This window comes from Triturus cristatus, chromosome 7 (assembly GCF_964204655.1).
Source record: "Triturus cristatus chromosome 7, aTriCri1.1, whole genome shotgun sequence".
NCBI lineage: Eukaryota > Metazoa > Chordata > Amphibia > Caudata > Salamandridae > Triturus > Triturus cristatus.
This window is the reverse complement of record NC_140590.1, coordinates 163,281,760-163,297,706: the sequence shown is the minus strand read 5'-3', so window position 1 is coordinate 163,297,706 and position 15,947 is coordinate 163,281,760.

Sequence of the window (15,947 nt, the reverse complement as noted above, 5' to 3'; positions counted from 1 at the left end):
AGTCCAGCCCGAACTGCCAAGCCATGTCTTCCCTGGACCGGAAACAAGCTTCCTAGGACCGTGTCTGAAGTGGGGTGGCAGAGTGGGCTAAAGAACGGTGATGGATTAAACCCAGATCAGTTGACTGGGGGTGAGTGCTTGCAATGTTCAACACTCCGTCCATCATTTCCTTTGGTTTTGCTTTGTTCGCCATAAGTTGGCAGGGTATGCTCAGACGTGAGTCCCTTGCTCACTTTGCCACAGGATTCAAGCAAGCCTGGCTGAAGACGGCTGAAATGCCAGAAACCGGTCCTCAGGGGAACAGTCCAGCCCAAACTGCCAAGCCATGTCTTCCCTGGACCGGAAACAAGCTTCCTAGGACCGGTTTCTGGCATTTCAGCCGTCTTCAGCCAGGCTTGCTTGAATCCAGTGGCAAAGTGAGCAAGGGACTCGCGTCTGAGCATACCCTGCCAACTTATGGCGAACAAAGCAAAACCAAAGGAAATGATGGACGGAGTGTTGAACATTGCAAGCACTCACCCCCAGTCAACTGATCTGGGTTTAATCCATCACCGGTCTTTAGCCCACTCCGCCACCCCAGTTCAGACATGGCCATATGCAAATCAGTCTGACCCTGTGCCTCATGGGAACAGTCCAGCCCGAACTGCCAAGCCATGTCTTCCCTGGACCGGAAACAAGCTTCCTAGGACCGGTTTCTGGCATTTCAGCCGTGCGTCCATCATTTCCTTTGGTTTTGCTTTGTTCGCCATAAGTTGGCAGGGCATGCTCAGATGTGAGTCCCTTGCTCACTTTGCCACTGGATTCAAGCAAGCCTGGCTGAAGACGGCTGAAATGCCAGAAACCGGTCCTAGGAACCTTGTGTCCGGTCCAGGGAAGACATGGCTTGGCAGTTCGGGCTGGACTGTTCCCATGAGGCACAGGGTCAGACTGATATGCATACGGCCATTTCTGAACTGGTGTGGCAGAGTGGGCTAAAGAACGGTGATGGATTAAACCCAGATCAGTTGACTGGGGGTGAGTGCTTGCAATGTTCAACACTCCGTACATCATTTCCTTTGGTTTTGCTTTGTTTGCCATAAGTTGGCAGGGTACGCTCAGACGTGAGTCCCTTGCTCACTTTGCCACTGGATTCAAGCAAGCCTGGCTGAAGACAGCTGAAATGCCAGAAACCGGTCCTAGGAAACTTGTTTCTGGTCCAGGGTAAGACATGGCTTGGTAGTTCGGGCTGGACTGTTCCCATGAGGCACAGGGTCAGACTGATTTGCATATGGCCATGTCTGAACTGGGGTGGCAGAGTGGGCTAAAGAACGGTGATGGATTAAACCCAGATCAGTTGACTGGGGGTGAGTGCTTGCAATGTTCAACACTCCGTCCATCATTTCCTTTGGTTTTGCTTTGTTTGCCATAAGTTGGCAGGGTATGCTCAGACGTGAGTCCCTTGCTCACTTTGCCACTGGATTCAAGCAAGCCTGGCTGAAGACGGCTGAAATGCCAGAAACCGGTCCTAGGAAGCTTGTTTCCGGTCCAGGGAAGACATGGCTTGGCAGTTCGGGCTGGACTGTTCCCATGAGGCACAGGGTCAGACTGATTTGCATATGGCCGTGTCTGAACTGGGGTGGCAGAGTGGGCTAAAGAACGGTGATGGATTAAACTCAGATCAGTTGACTGGGGGTGAGTGCTTGCAATGTTCAACACGCCGTCCATCATTTCCTTTGGTTTTGCTTTGTTCGCCATAAGTTGGCAGGGTATTCTCAGACGCGAGTCCCTTGCTCACTTTGTCACTGGATTCAAGCAAGCCTGGCTGAAGACGGCTGAAATGCCAAAAAAAGGTCCTAGGAAGCTTGTTTCCGGTCCAGGGAAGACATGGCTTGGCAGTTCGGGCTGAACTGTTCCCATGAGGCACAGGGTCAGACTGATTTGCATATGGCCGTGTCTGAAGTGGGGTGGCAGAGTGGGCTAAAGAACGGTGATGGATTAAACCCAGATCAGTTGACTGGGGGTGTGTGCTTGCAATGTTCAACACTCCGTCCATCATTTCCTTTGGTTTTGCTTTGTTTGCCATAAGTTGGCAGGGTATGCTCAGACATGAGTCCCTTGCTCACTTTGCCACTGGATTCTAGCAAGCCTGGCTGAAGACGGCTGAAAAGCCAGAAACCGGTCCTAGGAAGCTTGTTTCCGGTCCAGGGAAGACATGGCTTGGCAGTTCGGGCTGGACTGTTCCCATGAGGCACAGGGTCAGACTGATTTGCATATGGCCGTGTCTGAAGTGGGGTGGCAGAGTGGGCTAAAGAACGGTGATGGATTAAACCCAGATCAGTTGACTGGGGGTGTGTGCTTGCAATGTTCAACACTCCGTCCATCATTTCCTTTGGTTTTGCTTTGTTTGCCATAAGTTGGCAGGGTATGCTCAGACGTGAGTCCCTTGCTCACTTTGCCACTGGATTCAAGCAAGCCTGGCTGAAGACGGCTGAAATGCCAGAAACCGGTCCTAGGAAGCTTGTTTCCGGTCCAGGGAAGACATGGCTTGGCAGTTCGGGCTGGACTGTTCCCATGAGGCACAGGGTCAGACTGATTTGCATACGGCCATTTCTGAACTGGGGTGGCAGAGTGGGCTAAAGAACGGTGATGGATTAAACCCAGATCAGTTGACTGGGGGTGAGTGCTTGCAATGTTCAACACTCCGTCCATCATTTCCTTTGGTTTTGCTTTGTTCGCCATAAGTTGGCAGGGTATGCTCAGACGTGAGTCCCTTGCTCACTTTGCCACAGGATTCAAGCAAGCCTGGCTGAAGACGGCTGAAATGCCAGAAACCGGTCCCAGGAAGCTTGTTTCCGGTCCAGGGAAGACATGGCTTGGCAGTTTGGGCTGGACTGTTCCCATGAGGCACAGGGTCAGACTGATTTGCATATGGCCATGTCTGAACTGGGGTGGCAGAGTGGGCTAAAGAACAGTGATGGATTAATCCCAGATCAGTTGACTGGGGGTGAGTGCTTGCAATGTTCAACACTCCGTCCATCATTTCCTTTGTTTTTGCTTTAGCATTAATAATACCCAGCACAGCTGCTTGGTGCAATCCCACAAATGTCCTCTCCAGCACCAGGAGGCATTCTTCTGTGATGCTCCGAAGGGATACAGTTATCGAGAGTAGCTGGCGAGAAAAGAGCTGTGTTGGACTTTGAGCTTCAAAAGGAGAAAGTATTGGAAGTAAACAAGGGTATCTTTCAATTGGTTTGGATGTGTGTCTCCCAGAGTTTTATTAATCCGATTCTGCTACACTTTCTGCAAAACTACTTGAGACATGTGAGCGAAGCACAAGGCTGGACTTCCCAGTCCCAGAAGAGAGGCGATCACAGTAATGATAGCAAAGGGCTAGTAGGTTGTTGCGAGCCATAGGGACCATAGTAAATAAGGACCAGTGCAGCTTCATTCCAGGTCAGACCACACACATAACTCTGAGGCATGTCAACCAAGTATTGCATGGCATGGAGCATTCGGGGGCTGACTGTGCCCTTGTGACGCTTGACATTAACAATGCATTCAACAAGTTGGCTTCTTCATACATGCTGCATGTTCTCCAAAGATTGGGATTTGGATTGAATTTCCTGGGTCGGGTCAAACTATTGTTTATATGGAATGGGATGCATTTATCAATAAAAATAATATCTCGTCCATTTGATTAGAATTGCTGGTTGTGAACGCTACATCAACCTCGACTCGCGAATATGTAGTCAAACAGGCTGTCACGGCTGCCGAACGATCGAGAGCCGGAATAAAGTAAAAACTACAAAGATGGCCGCCGCCCGGGGAACGCGCATGCGCTATGACCAGAATGGTTAAAGCGCCCTCATCTCCGAGCGGCAGCGTTTCACGTCTCTTGGTTTAGAACTTACCTTCCGAGCACCTAGTCTTCCTTAAAGTCGTCGCGCATCGAGGTCCTTTTCCTGGTCCCCCAGCCTTCGGCGTTCGGTCACCTTTTCCTGAAACTCCTTTCATGTATTCGGGATGCCGCCTTCCATTTTCGGACCGCTGACAGTGCTTCAGTCGTTGGTGCGCCACCCTTGCCTTCGTGTCTTCGTCTTCACCTCCGGTTGGGTCGCCCTGCAAACAAGAAAAGAAAGGACAAAAAAGCTTTATAAAGCCTACATAACCCTAACAGCGCTTTGCGCTGTCATTTACTAATTGTTTATTGAACTTTTTGAATACTTATCTGATTGGGTTTTCCTGTTGCTGTGGGCATCCATCCCATCCTTTACTGAACTCATTTTAGGAACCTGCAGGCAGACAAAGAAATACATTATTTAGACGCCTGATCTTAAGGCAGTTTTTACTTTCTTCTACACTCTGTTTATGGAGTTTATTTAAGTTAAAGAGTCTGGTGAATAGGTGGGTTCCAGTCAAGAGTATTCTAATTTGTTTATTAACATAGTGTTTGCTCTGATTTCTTTTCTATTAGGACCAGGCACTTCATCAACCACACGATTACATGATTAATTGACGGTTCACGAAGGAGGGAAACCATTAGGTAATTAATACACCTATTAGGAAGCTTAGATATTCTGATATCCTTTTACATACATACCAGTTTTTTGTGTTCTTTCTTATGCAGATGTTATGCCTTGTCCTTGCTTGGTCCTGTCGTAACCTGAAGTTCAACTTGTGCCCCCATCCTTCCTTGTTTTGTTTCCCTTCTTCCCCGAATTACCATTGTCACTTTGACCTTGTTGGGTGCAATTGGTGATTTGGCGAAGTAGTGGAATTTTCTTCATGTCCATGACGTTTCTGTGGAAAATAACATAGGATAAGGTGAGACCTAACACAGGCCCACAGACCAAGGCCTGGGTTTGCTGAGTGATAGGTCACAGTTGGGAGGGTGCGTAGCTGGCAGGTGAGCGTTCAGGCAAGAAACTCTTCATCAATCCCACAGATAGGTGCAGCGACATTACAAAGGGTCAAGGGACATTGCAATAATAAAGCTCATATGGCTGGAGGGGTACCCACGTTTCTAAAAACACCATAAAGGTCAGATGTCACATGAGTTAGGAAGACTATAATCTTAAAACAGAGAAACCGTCGCACTCCTGGGTAATGCGCAAGTTGAATTTTTTAATGACAAATTCCGAAATTTGGGTGCCAGAGATGCTCTCCTCCTGTTTGTAGAGGTGAGGGACTGCTGAGCAAAAAAGAGAAACCTTCCCCGGGAAGGGTCAATCTGAAGCACTCCAAGACGATAAAAATCGTTTACATAAGTTCCACTGAAAATGGTAAAAAAAAAAAAATCAAAACGATAATGTTTATTCCCATGTAGTTTTGTTCATATTACGTCATATGAATATTTCATAGTCAGTTATTCGTACATGAATTACAGCGATCCAAAGTTGATAACAACAACTTGATGTGCGCTAATGGAATAAGAGGGGTCAATCATTAGTAACAGTATCCCCGATGCATTTCGAGCGAAGCTCTTCCTCAGGGGGAATTATCTGTAAATTAAGGCGATGGGAAGAAAAGTGTGTGATGAGCACGTGTGTGGCACAGTGTGGCTCAGCATGTACGTGCGTGGTTGCGTGCATGCGTGCTTCTTTAGGACCAACTACAGTGTTCGAGTCTAAGTACATATGTGGGCGACCAGCAGTACTCCTTGGTTTGTGCAAATGCCACTAAGATTGTGAGTGTAACTAGATGCTTAGACTGATAAACAGATCAGTGCTCGGACTGTGAGTACACGTTGGCGGAAGATTACACCATGCGCCGATTACACACTTAGGTGCGTACACTGACTGTGAATAGTACTGTGGGGCTCTTAGAATTCGTGTGATTGGCGACGTCGCCGCCTGTGATGAAATGCGCGGCTGAGTTTGCATGAGCGTGAGTCCACCATGGCGGAAGCAGAGGGTTAATTACATGGAGGTTTGAGAACTCAAGGGGCAGGGCACTGCCCAGACACCCATTCTCTGAATTGTTGCTGACACTGACAGGACAGCGGTACTGACCCGGGGCTTCCTGAAGACACGAGCCAGGAGGAAGAGGAAGATGGAATGCTGTTTCAGCCTCTTCATTCTCCCAGGAGACTCGAGACAATGATGGGGGTGTGGACCAGTCTTAGCCAACACCGTACTGAGGGGCCAGAGTCAGCAGACGGGGAGGGTGTAAGGGAGAAGATGTTCACCTCCGCCTCACACTAGGCGCTTCGAACTCTAAAGAGACCGCCTTATAATATAAGCGCTCGCCATGAGGTTTTCGTTTGGCTTTTTCTGCCGTCCCACTTGGACGGCCTCGCCTGCTAAAAGGTTTCTTATCTTTATGGGGCTATGTGTTTGGCCCCATAAAGATAAGAACCCTTTTACGTCAGAAGGAAAGCAGGCGAGGCCGTCCAAGTGGGACGGCAGAAAAAGCCGAGCGAAAATGTCACCAACAGCTCTTTCCCAATGGCTGGCCGCTGTTTAGCATAAACGATGACGCCGGCCAATGGGAAAGAGGGGCGGGGCTTAAAGCCCTTTATTGAAAAATCCCCAAAACATTAAATCTCGTCAGCGAGACTGCGCATGTGCGCAGCCTACGCTAGCGAGACCTACAAAAGACGTGGGGAGGGACCCGGGTGGCAGGAGAATGAGACACAACTGTGCACACTTAGTAGCGAAGTATAGAACAAAGAATAGGGGTGGGCGGGGCTTCAAATGCAAACAGGTTTTCACGCAGAGGCCTGCCTTTCATCTCTCGGAAGACTGACAGCAGCTGATGATCCCCGACTGAGCAGCGATGTCACCCCTTACCATTGATCTCCACCCCTCACCATCACCCCTGACCCCCCACTTTCGAACCCCTCTGTTTGACTGTCTGCCCATGGCGCTCTTCAGACAGATTGCATGAAGGAAATAAATATGAATAAACATGCATTTATTGTAAAACAAATAAACGTGTCTGTGGATAGTCAGGAGACAACGAATAGGCAAAGAAGGCCGCAGTGAACAGAGGCAAAAGAGAGGACAAACAAACACGTACAAGATTGCATTCCCGACTTTGCAGCTAATAGTCTTGGCGTCGGCTCAACAGCCTGTGATTCTGGGCAAATCACTTAATCTCTCCGGGCCTACCAAAAATGAATGTGTCCTGTAACCAACTGGTGCTCGTGTAAAGTGCTCCAATACCTTCGGGTCAAATTCCAGCTATATAAATCTGCAAAGAAGAAAAAACATTGATTTTCAGTGCTAGAGGAGCTTCTGCCCGTAGGGTGCGTAGACACACATCACCCGACCGCGGTGCTGGGGCTAGTAATAAGACGCTCTCGAGGTGAGCGCACACACTTTAGGATACTGTGCTGTTAATGGTAGAAAAGCTCCTGAGGCGTGAGCACACATTGTAGGATAGTATGGTGTTAATCGGTAGAGAAGCTCTGGAAGTGTGCACACACACTGTAAGAAGCTAAATTTGATGGGGTGCGGTTAGAGCGACCCATCCAGTATTGTGGCTAATGGTCAGGGAATCCGGTTTGTTGCAGAACGAAAAGCGCACGTTCCCTTGAACACAGTGAGGAAGTTGGAGACGGCTCGAGAGCGCGTCAGACTCGGAGCACTGCAGCAGCACTGGAGATGTTAAGAGCTAGGACAGGGACAGGTTGGCGAACGTCAACGTCCCGTCCTGCAGCCTGTCTATAATACCTGTGCTCCCATATATTACTTGTAAACTAGTAAATAACTCCAATTATTGGCAGCCCTGTCCCAGAAGCAACTATTCAATTAACAAGCTGGCGGCGTTGTGTAAAAAACATAGTGCATCCCAGCTAATGAAGGCGAGTGTGTGACGCCGCAAGTGAGGGATCCAATCCTGGTGGGCGGGGCTAAAAGGAGACAAGGCGGCAACAAGAAGGTACTAAGAAGCCTCCTTTTCAATGGCGAGCCTGCGTTCTGCATGCAGGATGACGCCAGCGAATGAGAAAGATGGGCGGGGCTTCAACTCCGCCTCCGAGAACTTTGGAATCTGTATTGATTCCAAGAAGCCCTCGTATGACGAGAGCAGCGCATGCGCGCTGCTTTCGCCAGCCGAGACCTAAAAACAAGGGACTGAGAGTGATGAGCTGGGAAAGCTTTCGCCCCCCTGGTCACAGTGGTCTCCCGTTTCACCTCACATAAGCCAAGAGGTCTCTAGTTACTGCACAAGTTGCATGGCGGGTTGTGAGAAATGACTGTGTGTGCAAGCTGTAATAAGTGCCTTGGTGTGATTCCGTTTGACACCCGGTGAGGAGATACTGCAGGCGGCGAGGGATTCCACTCAGTTTATTCTGTGTCTTGTCGCTGAAGGACACTTCATCCATCGCATTCTGTTTGTGAGGTAGCGGATGTGATATGTGTGCCTGTGTTCAAATGTGTGTGTTATTACTTTTGAGGAGGTGCCTGGGCTGTGTGCTATGTGTGCATGTTTGTGTGCGTTTACACACACACGTGGTTGTGTGATATAGCAGTGCTAGTGCGTGACTGAGTGTCATCGAGGTGCCTTTACCTGTGTGTTTTGTGTGCGTTTACACATGCTCGTGTGATGTGCATGAGAATGTGTATTTATTCCAGGGATGGTGAACTAAATGTACAAGCCCAGAAAGGAAGTCACCAAGTGTCCTGGAAAGAGTCAATCAATACGGCGGGTAGTGCACAGTCCCTATTTGTGTGCAGCACCGTGCAGCATAATTCCTGTGCATTATTTTACAAATCAGAGACCACACACAGAAGCTGGCATTACCAAGCTCTATGAATACAGCAGATATGATTATGTGGAGAAATTGCATCGAAGTGAAAAAGTTAGAGAGCGGGGAGTGTGAGGCTGTAGGTAACGTTCCTAGTCAGAGCACTACTGAGAAATACTGTGACACCAACAACGTATTGTGCAGAAACGATAGCAATTTAAAGCACTGCTGGCATATAATGTGGATGTCAGCGCTGAGGGTGACTTCTGTAACTAAATAGCCTTCCTGTAAAATCCAGGCTGCATTTTTGTTACCACGGTGACTGTAGTATCGGAGATGGAGAATCACCCAGTTACAAGATGGTGGCTACCAAAGTTCCCTCTAATTATTTTTCTCTGTGTGCGGCAATGAAGGGCTTTTGTGCACTTCAGCCTAGGCTATGTGCACCAAAGACGTTAAATATTACAATGCAAGTGCAGGGCCGGACTGGGAACCAAAACCGGCCCTGGCAAAGTGCTCGGCTGCTCCCCTCCCCCACCCCTGCGGGGAGTTGGGGGTGCCGCCGAACTCTTTGCCTGGGCCGGTTTTTGGCCGATTTTGTTACAGGGCCGAAAATCGGCCCTGTAACAAAATCGGCCCCCAGGGGCCCAAAACCGGCCCCCACCCGTGCGGCGCACTGGGGGATTGCCCGGTGCCCACTACGGCCAGTCCGGTCCTGTGCAAGTGAGTGCAGCACATGAGGTACTAAAATGAGTGGCGTTTCTCACTCCAAAGATTTGTTTGAAAATCAAACTAAAGTGGTGCATTTTGGTTTAGTTTAGTCGCATGTAATAGTCAAAAGTGAAACAGTTGTAATTCCAACACAAATCATTTCCCCATCCAACATGACGCTATAGATACTACAGCAACAGATCACTTTCCAGTCTCTCTGCTATGAGAAAATGTGAATTCACACAAAATTCGACATCTGATCTACGATATCTCCTCATTCCCTTCCGTCCTCAGGTTCCACGCATCCATTGCATGACACAGAATTTGTCTCCTAACGTTCACACACATCTTATTAATAACAGTCTTAGGTACAATCCTCAGAGCAAGAAGTAACTCAACTTCTGGTGGGTTGTGGACAACAAACTCACGCCACATCTAATCAACATTAGCAGTAAGCACGCCAACTGGTAATTTCCCAACAACTATTACAGTAGTTTTTCTATTCCCCCAATAATTGTCCTACCAGGGATTTCAGCCTATAAACTTTGAAAACATTTATTGAAATCAAGGCAATGTCAGCACTTCGCCTTTTCTACAAAGGCTCCAACCAAACTACGAGCTATAGGGGTCCGACTGATGTAAAAAACGCTAGGTCACGATATAAATTAGCCATTAGGAGAAGGAAGGAGGAGATTCTCGAGGAGCGCTGGGAGGTGCTAGTACAAACTGCTGCCCGTGGTAGGGGAGATATTTTTTGGGCCGCGGTCAAAGACCTGCGCTGCGCGGGACAGGTCGCGACCCCAATAGATTGTACCATCTCCGGAGCTGCATGGGTGGACCATTTTTCTAAGATCTACGCGGTCCCACCTTCTGCGGCGGCCACCCCAATGTTTAACAGCCCCGCACGGGCTGATATATCACTATCTGAGGTAATGGAGGCCATCGCACAGAGCGCGGGGAATAAAGCCCCTGGCCCCGATGGCCTCCCAATTGACATTATTAAGACCCACCCTGATTTATGGGCCCCACTCCTACTGAATGTTTTTAAGAATTTAAATTTTACCTCTTCACCACCCCCAACCTGGACATCCAGCATCATAGTGCCTATTTTTAAGAAGGGTGACCGTTCACAACCATCATGCTACAGGCCTATCTCCCTCATTGACAATACTCTAAAGATTTTAGGGAGAGTACTGTATAATAAAATCCTGTTATGGGCCGAGGACAACCATATTCTAGAGAGTTGCCAGCTGGGCTTCCGCAATAAAGTGGGAACTGCGGAGCAATGCCTTAATCTGAACCTTATTTTGGGCAAGTACACCGTAGCACGTAATTGCCCAATTTATTTGGCCTTTATGGACTTATCCACTGCCTTTGACCTTGTTAATAGGTCATTACTCTGGAAGGCCTTAATAGTTTATGGTTTGGATGAATCGCTGGTACATTTTTTGGCCTATTTACATAGGGATTTGAAGGCCTGTGTTAGGATTGGCACCGGGGGTGAGGTTTCTGAGCCTGTCACAGTCAATAGAGGGGTTAGACAGGGATGTGTCTTAGCCCCTCTTCTATTTATAATATACATTAACGGCCTACACAAATATTTGGTCTCTTTAACTGGCGATGTCCCGCTTATAAAAGATAACCATCTCCCCGCACTGCTATATGCAGACGATCCGGTTCTCATGGGACGCACTCCAAATGCATTACGTATATTGGTGAAAGGCTTTGTTGCACATATGGACTCCCTAGATCTGAAGACCAATTTTAAAAAATCTTTTGTAATGTCTTGCGGCCCGAAGAGACATCACATTGGCAGTATAGCAGTGGGGGCAGAAAGATTGGGATCAACTGGCAGTTTCCCGTATTTGGGAGTGGTCTTTGCTGCGAACAACTCCTGGAGTGGGCATATTGCCCACGCCAGGAGTAAGTTCTCAAAGTCCATTAATTCGATTTTGAGCCTCCCCCGCCCAAAATTGACCGGGGCATTGCCTGCTATCTTAAAAATATACAAAACTCAATGCGTCCCGGTTGCTACTTATGGTGCTGAGGTTTGGGGCATTGCCAGTTGCTCTGACATAACTACCGAGGAACACAGATTTTGTAGGAAACTTCTCTGTGTTCCCATTACTTCCCCACATTTTATATGCCATAGGGAATTGGGTTTGCACTTTATAGGGGATTTTATTCACGCCCGTCCAGCCCTCTTTTGGCTGTCGATTTGGAAAAATCCCGCTGCTAAACTGACTAGGGATATTATTGAGGATTGTCTCCGCTGCGATAGGGGCATGACCATTCCCTGGTTATCAGGGGTGCATAGTATTCTCCGCAGCGTGAACCTTGAAGACATTTTCTTGAAACCCTCTACCACTAAGCACCCCACTAAATGTGAACTTAAAAAAGCACTTTACATGTTATTTGATGCCGAAAGGGTAGCAAGGGAGTCCTCGAAATCTAGTGTTTCTGGTTACTTAGCCTGTAATTTTATAATGTATCCCATACCCAGATATTTATCTCTTCCATTGAGCCATTGGGAGCGAGGCCTTATATTTCGCCTTAGGGCAGGCACCATTAAACATGCACTTAGCTTCCCTTTATGGAATTTTAATGCCCAATCAGTTGAGCCATGCCCCTGCGACTCCCAGAGTAGGCAAACAACTCTACATTTTTTATTTTTTTGTAAATTTTATATGAAGTATATTAAATGGTTTTTAACCCCGTATTTTAAAAAATCAAAACCAATTAGCCTGGAAGTTGCATTTTCAATGATTTTGTCCCTGGATGACGATGAACTTGTCTTTCGTGTGAGCTCTTTTTTAAAAACTGCGGTTCGTGCCAGGTCTACAATGTCTTAAAGTTTAGATGGATTATCCCCCATGTGTAAACAGTATTTTATTTTATCGCATGATTTTATAATTGTTCTTTTGCACTTTTATGGATTGTCAATAATCCGAATAAAGTTTTCATTGATTGATTGATTGACTACGAGCTATTGTAACTTACCCACTGTATCAGATGTGCTACTACATACATTTTAGGTTTTTGAAGGCATGCTTTCCAGCCGACATGCCATCACTGATGAAGGTGAAACACGTGGCTTTTGTGCCTCAAAACAAAATTGCAAGAGCGCAAAACAATGCCCAATAAAAACTACATGCAAGTTTGACTAGTTCATGTTTGCATCTCCATTACCAAACAGTGACATTTGCAAGCACTTGTTAAGAGGTTAAAGTTCAGTATTAAATATAATATCAATACTTAATATTTACATATTTGTCTGCAAAGGAGAAAGAGAGAAAAGAGGAACTTCATAGCAGTTTAGAATGTTGTAAAGCCCGTATGCAATCTGTGACCTGCTTCCAAGTGCTGTGTGAGGATAGAAATAGGAAAAAGGTGACAGAAGAGAAGGAAGATAAGGAGAGAGAAAATGGAAATATTGGGGCATTCTGGAATTTCGTGCAGAGCATGTGCCATCCTAAGGCTGCTCCCAAGCGAGAAAGGGAAATGAAGAGGGAGGGAAGACGGGTTCTATGGAAGAGAGAACGTTAAAGCCTGTTGGATGCTTGTTTAATTGTTTTGCTGCCCCAGAACTACTTCAAAGTGCAAAATGGGGAAAGCCCCACCTTCCACTTTGTCTCTCATCAGCTCCTTATGGAGCTCTTTCAGCTGTTCGAGTACCGAACCAGACAGAATATTCCCCTCTTTGCTCTACCTCGGATTTGTTCCCTTTCAGCCCTTTAAAGAAGCCTTAAGGTAGTATATTTTCTTTATGTAAACAACTTGCCATAAAGTTCCATTATTCCTTCCTGTTCTCTCTTTGAAACACCTGTGCTCATGCAGCCCATTAAAGCATCCTTTTGATGTACATAACCATATTTTATTATGTAATATAAGGATTGATATTTTCACAAGCCTTCATTCCATCTCCAGCCCTGTAACACCATATTGGACTTCAGGGGCTGCTGACTGCTTGTAATTCCTTTATAATATTTCACATTGATAGTGATTATTGTGTGCATCGAGGAAAGTGATAGGTAAGCAGAACATTACCCCATCCATTCCAACAGTCTTAAGTACTTTGATGTTTATGTAAATAAAACACTCTTCCATGAAGTTTCTTTAATTGTAGCCCTAGTACATGTATTGCTGCCCCTGGGGGAGGATCAGCACGTGATGATTAGAGGTCCTGTGAGTTATCTGAAACAGAGGTGAAGTGGATGTTTTGAAATGTGCTTCATGGAAGGCAAAGATGATGCTGTCAGTCGAAAGTCTGCGGAAATTAAAATGCCTTCTCCTGAAACGCGTGCGTTTAAATCTTGTCCAAGATTTAAATACACGCATATTTAAGGAGAAGGCATTTTCATGGTGGTACATTTGAAACATCCACTTCAGTCTCCATTTCAGATCTGGAGGCGTGCGCACTACTGGAGAGACACTGGGCGCTGGGAAAAGGATGCTGCGCGATCACGCATGATCGCAGATTATGGGGAACATCGGTGGCCACGTTCGGTCGCTTCCAGATGCGAGACAATTTGCTCTGTGTTATCTTGGAAAACAGTTTAAGTATCACATTAAAAGGGTAGAGAAGGAATACTTAGCCACTTTATTTTTCATGATTACTAACACAAAGAAAATCGGACAGACACCTGGCACAAATCTGTGGCGGCTTCAGATATGTGTTTACCCTACATGCCTTAAGAACGCATAATTAGTTGTAAAGGCATGCGTGGTAAAGGCATATTTGTGGTTAAGGCTTGCGTTGTTGAGACTGCCTGGAACCGGCATACATGGTAAATGCATGTGTGGTTCCATCACTCAACCGGGATTTGTACTCTACTTAGTAAAAACACTAGGTGGCTGGTTGACTGGAAGTAATGTGCAGGATATGAGGGACTTTATCATTTGTTTATGAAGGAACACATTTTAAGTAACTGCTTTAATGAAAAGTTGCATCAGTATCTGGTAGACATAGGTCCATTTTCTCCCCAAGAATTGCAAAAGAAGCAGACCACTGGGTCAAGACATGGGTCACCAAGACAACGACAGGAGGTGACGACCAAACGAAAGGGGTTACAAAGCATCTCTAGGGGAAAGAAGGTGAGAAGCCCAAAGACAAAACACAAGAGTCTTCTAAAGGGGTCCAAAATCCTGTCCAGGGGTGTGGGCCCAAGAACTCTTCCCAGCCCACTGGTGAGTATATGGGGAAAAACTTTGATCCTGCTAAGGCCTGGTGTTTCTACTGTAGCAAGAAGGGACACCAAACTGGAGATCCTGCCTGTACCAACAAGAATGCCCCTAGTGCCCCACTAGTTTTTACTGGTGTGGCAAATAAATCTCCAGATGGGATTAATAGTGTGCCCAGAGCAAATCAGGGTTCATACTGAGGCTGCTTTAGTGTCTGAAGGTAAGTGAGGGTTACCCTTAGCAGTCTGGCCCCCTAATTTAAAAAAATACCTGCAGTACCCCTTAGTGAATGGAACTAAGATAGAAGCCCTGAGGGATACAGGTGCCAGTGTCACCATGGTGAGAGATACACTGGTTTTCCCAGAGCAATACCTAACTAACTGGTAGAACATATCTAGTTACAAATGCTGACAGTGCCACTACTAATCATGCCATGGCTATGGTGGCACAGCTATGGTGGCACAGCTATGGTGGCACATTTGACTGGGAGGGTGGGAGTGGAGGGGGGGGGGGGGGGGAGGGGTTGCTGGCCTGAAACAGGTAATGGTCTCCACTACAAACCAAAATCCAGACAATTCTGGATTGGGAAGATCCATCCGCCCAGACACAAGTCAGGGCATTCCTTTGCTTGACTGGGTATTATAGGAGGTATGTGAAGGGGTATGGATCCATTGTGACACCCCTCACATAACTTACCTCCAACAAGATGCCCAAGAAAGTGAACTGGACAGTTGGCTGATAAAAGGCTACTTGTGCAGACTCATGCCTCTGAGCTAGGGATAGGAATGGTCCTATCCCAGACCAATGATGATGGACAAGTTCAACCTGTTGCTTTTGTAGTATGGGTTAACCACTCCCTATGTACAACGCTAAGTTAGCATAACCTCGTCGGCTGTTAGAAAGCCAGCTTGCCGCTTTTGCTGCTTTTGCACGCGACACTGTTGTTACATGTTATTCATTCGAGAACTGCTGACTCGACTTTGCTTCACATGAGAACCGTCTGTTGTTTAACATCCTTAACAGTGAGCAGTGACCTTGGTCTGTACACAGTGTAAAGAACAAGTCTGGGTCACTAGACGGTGCAGGTTGTTGTGTTCAGGTTGATCGTACCACTTCTTAGCCATAACATACATACAGCTGCCAATACCTGAAAGACGAGTCCTTTATTATTGCAGAGCAGCATGTTTTCTGTTACATTTGAAACGAAGAGCTGTTGCAGGAGAGAGCCTAGCTGATCCTGTGATGTGATTCCACTAAGCTGATCTATAAGGTATGGGGTCCCCCATGCAAGCCTAAGAGACCTTCTATTAGTCTAATAATAACCTATTAGTTGCTAGAGAAAGGAGGGTGGTCGCTTTCCACTGTCATTATTCTTATGATTGCT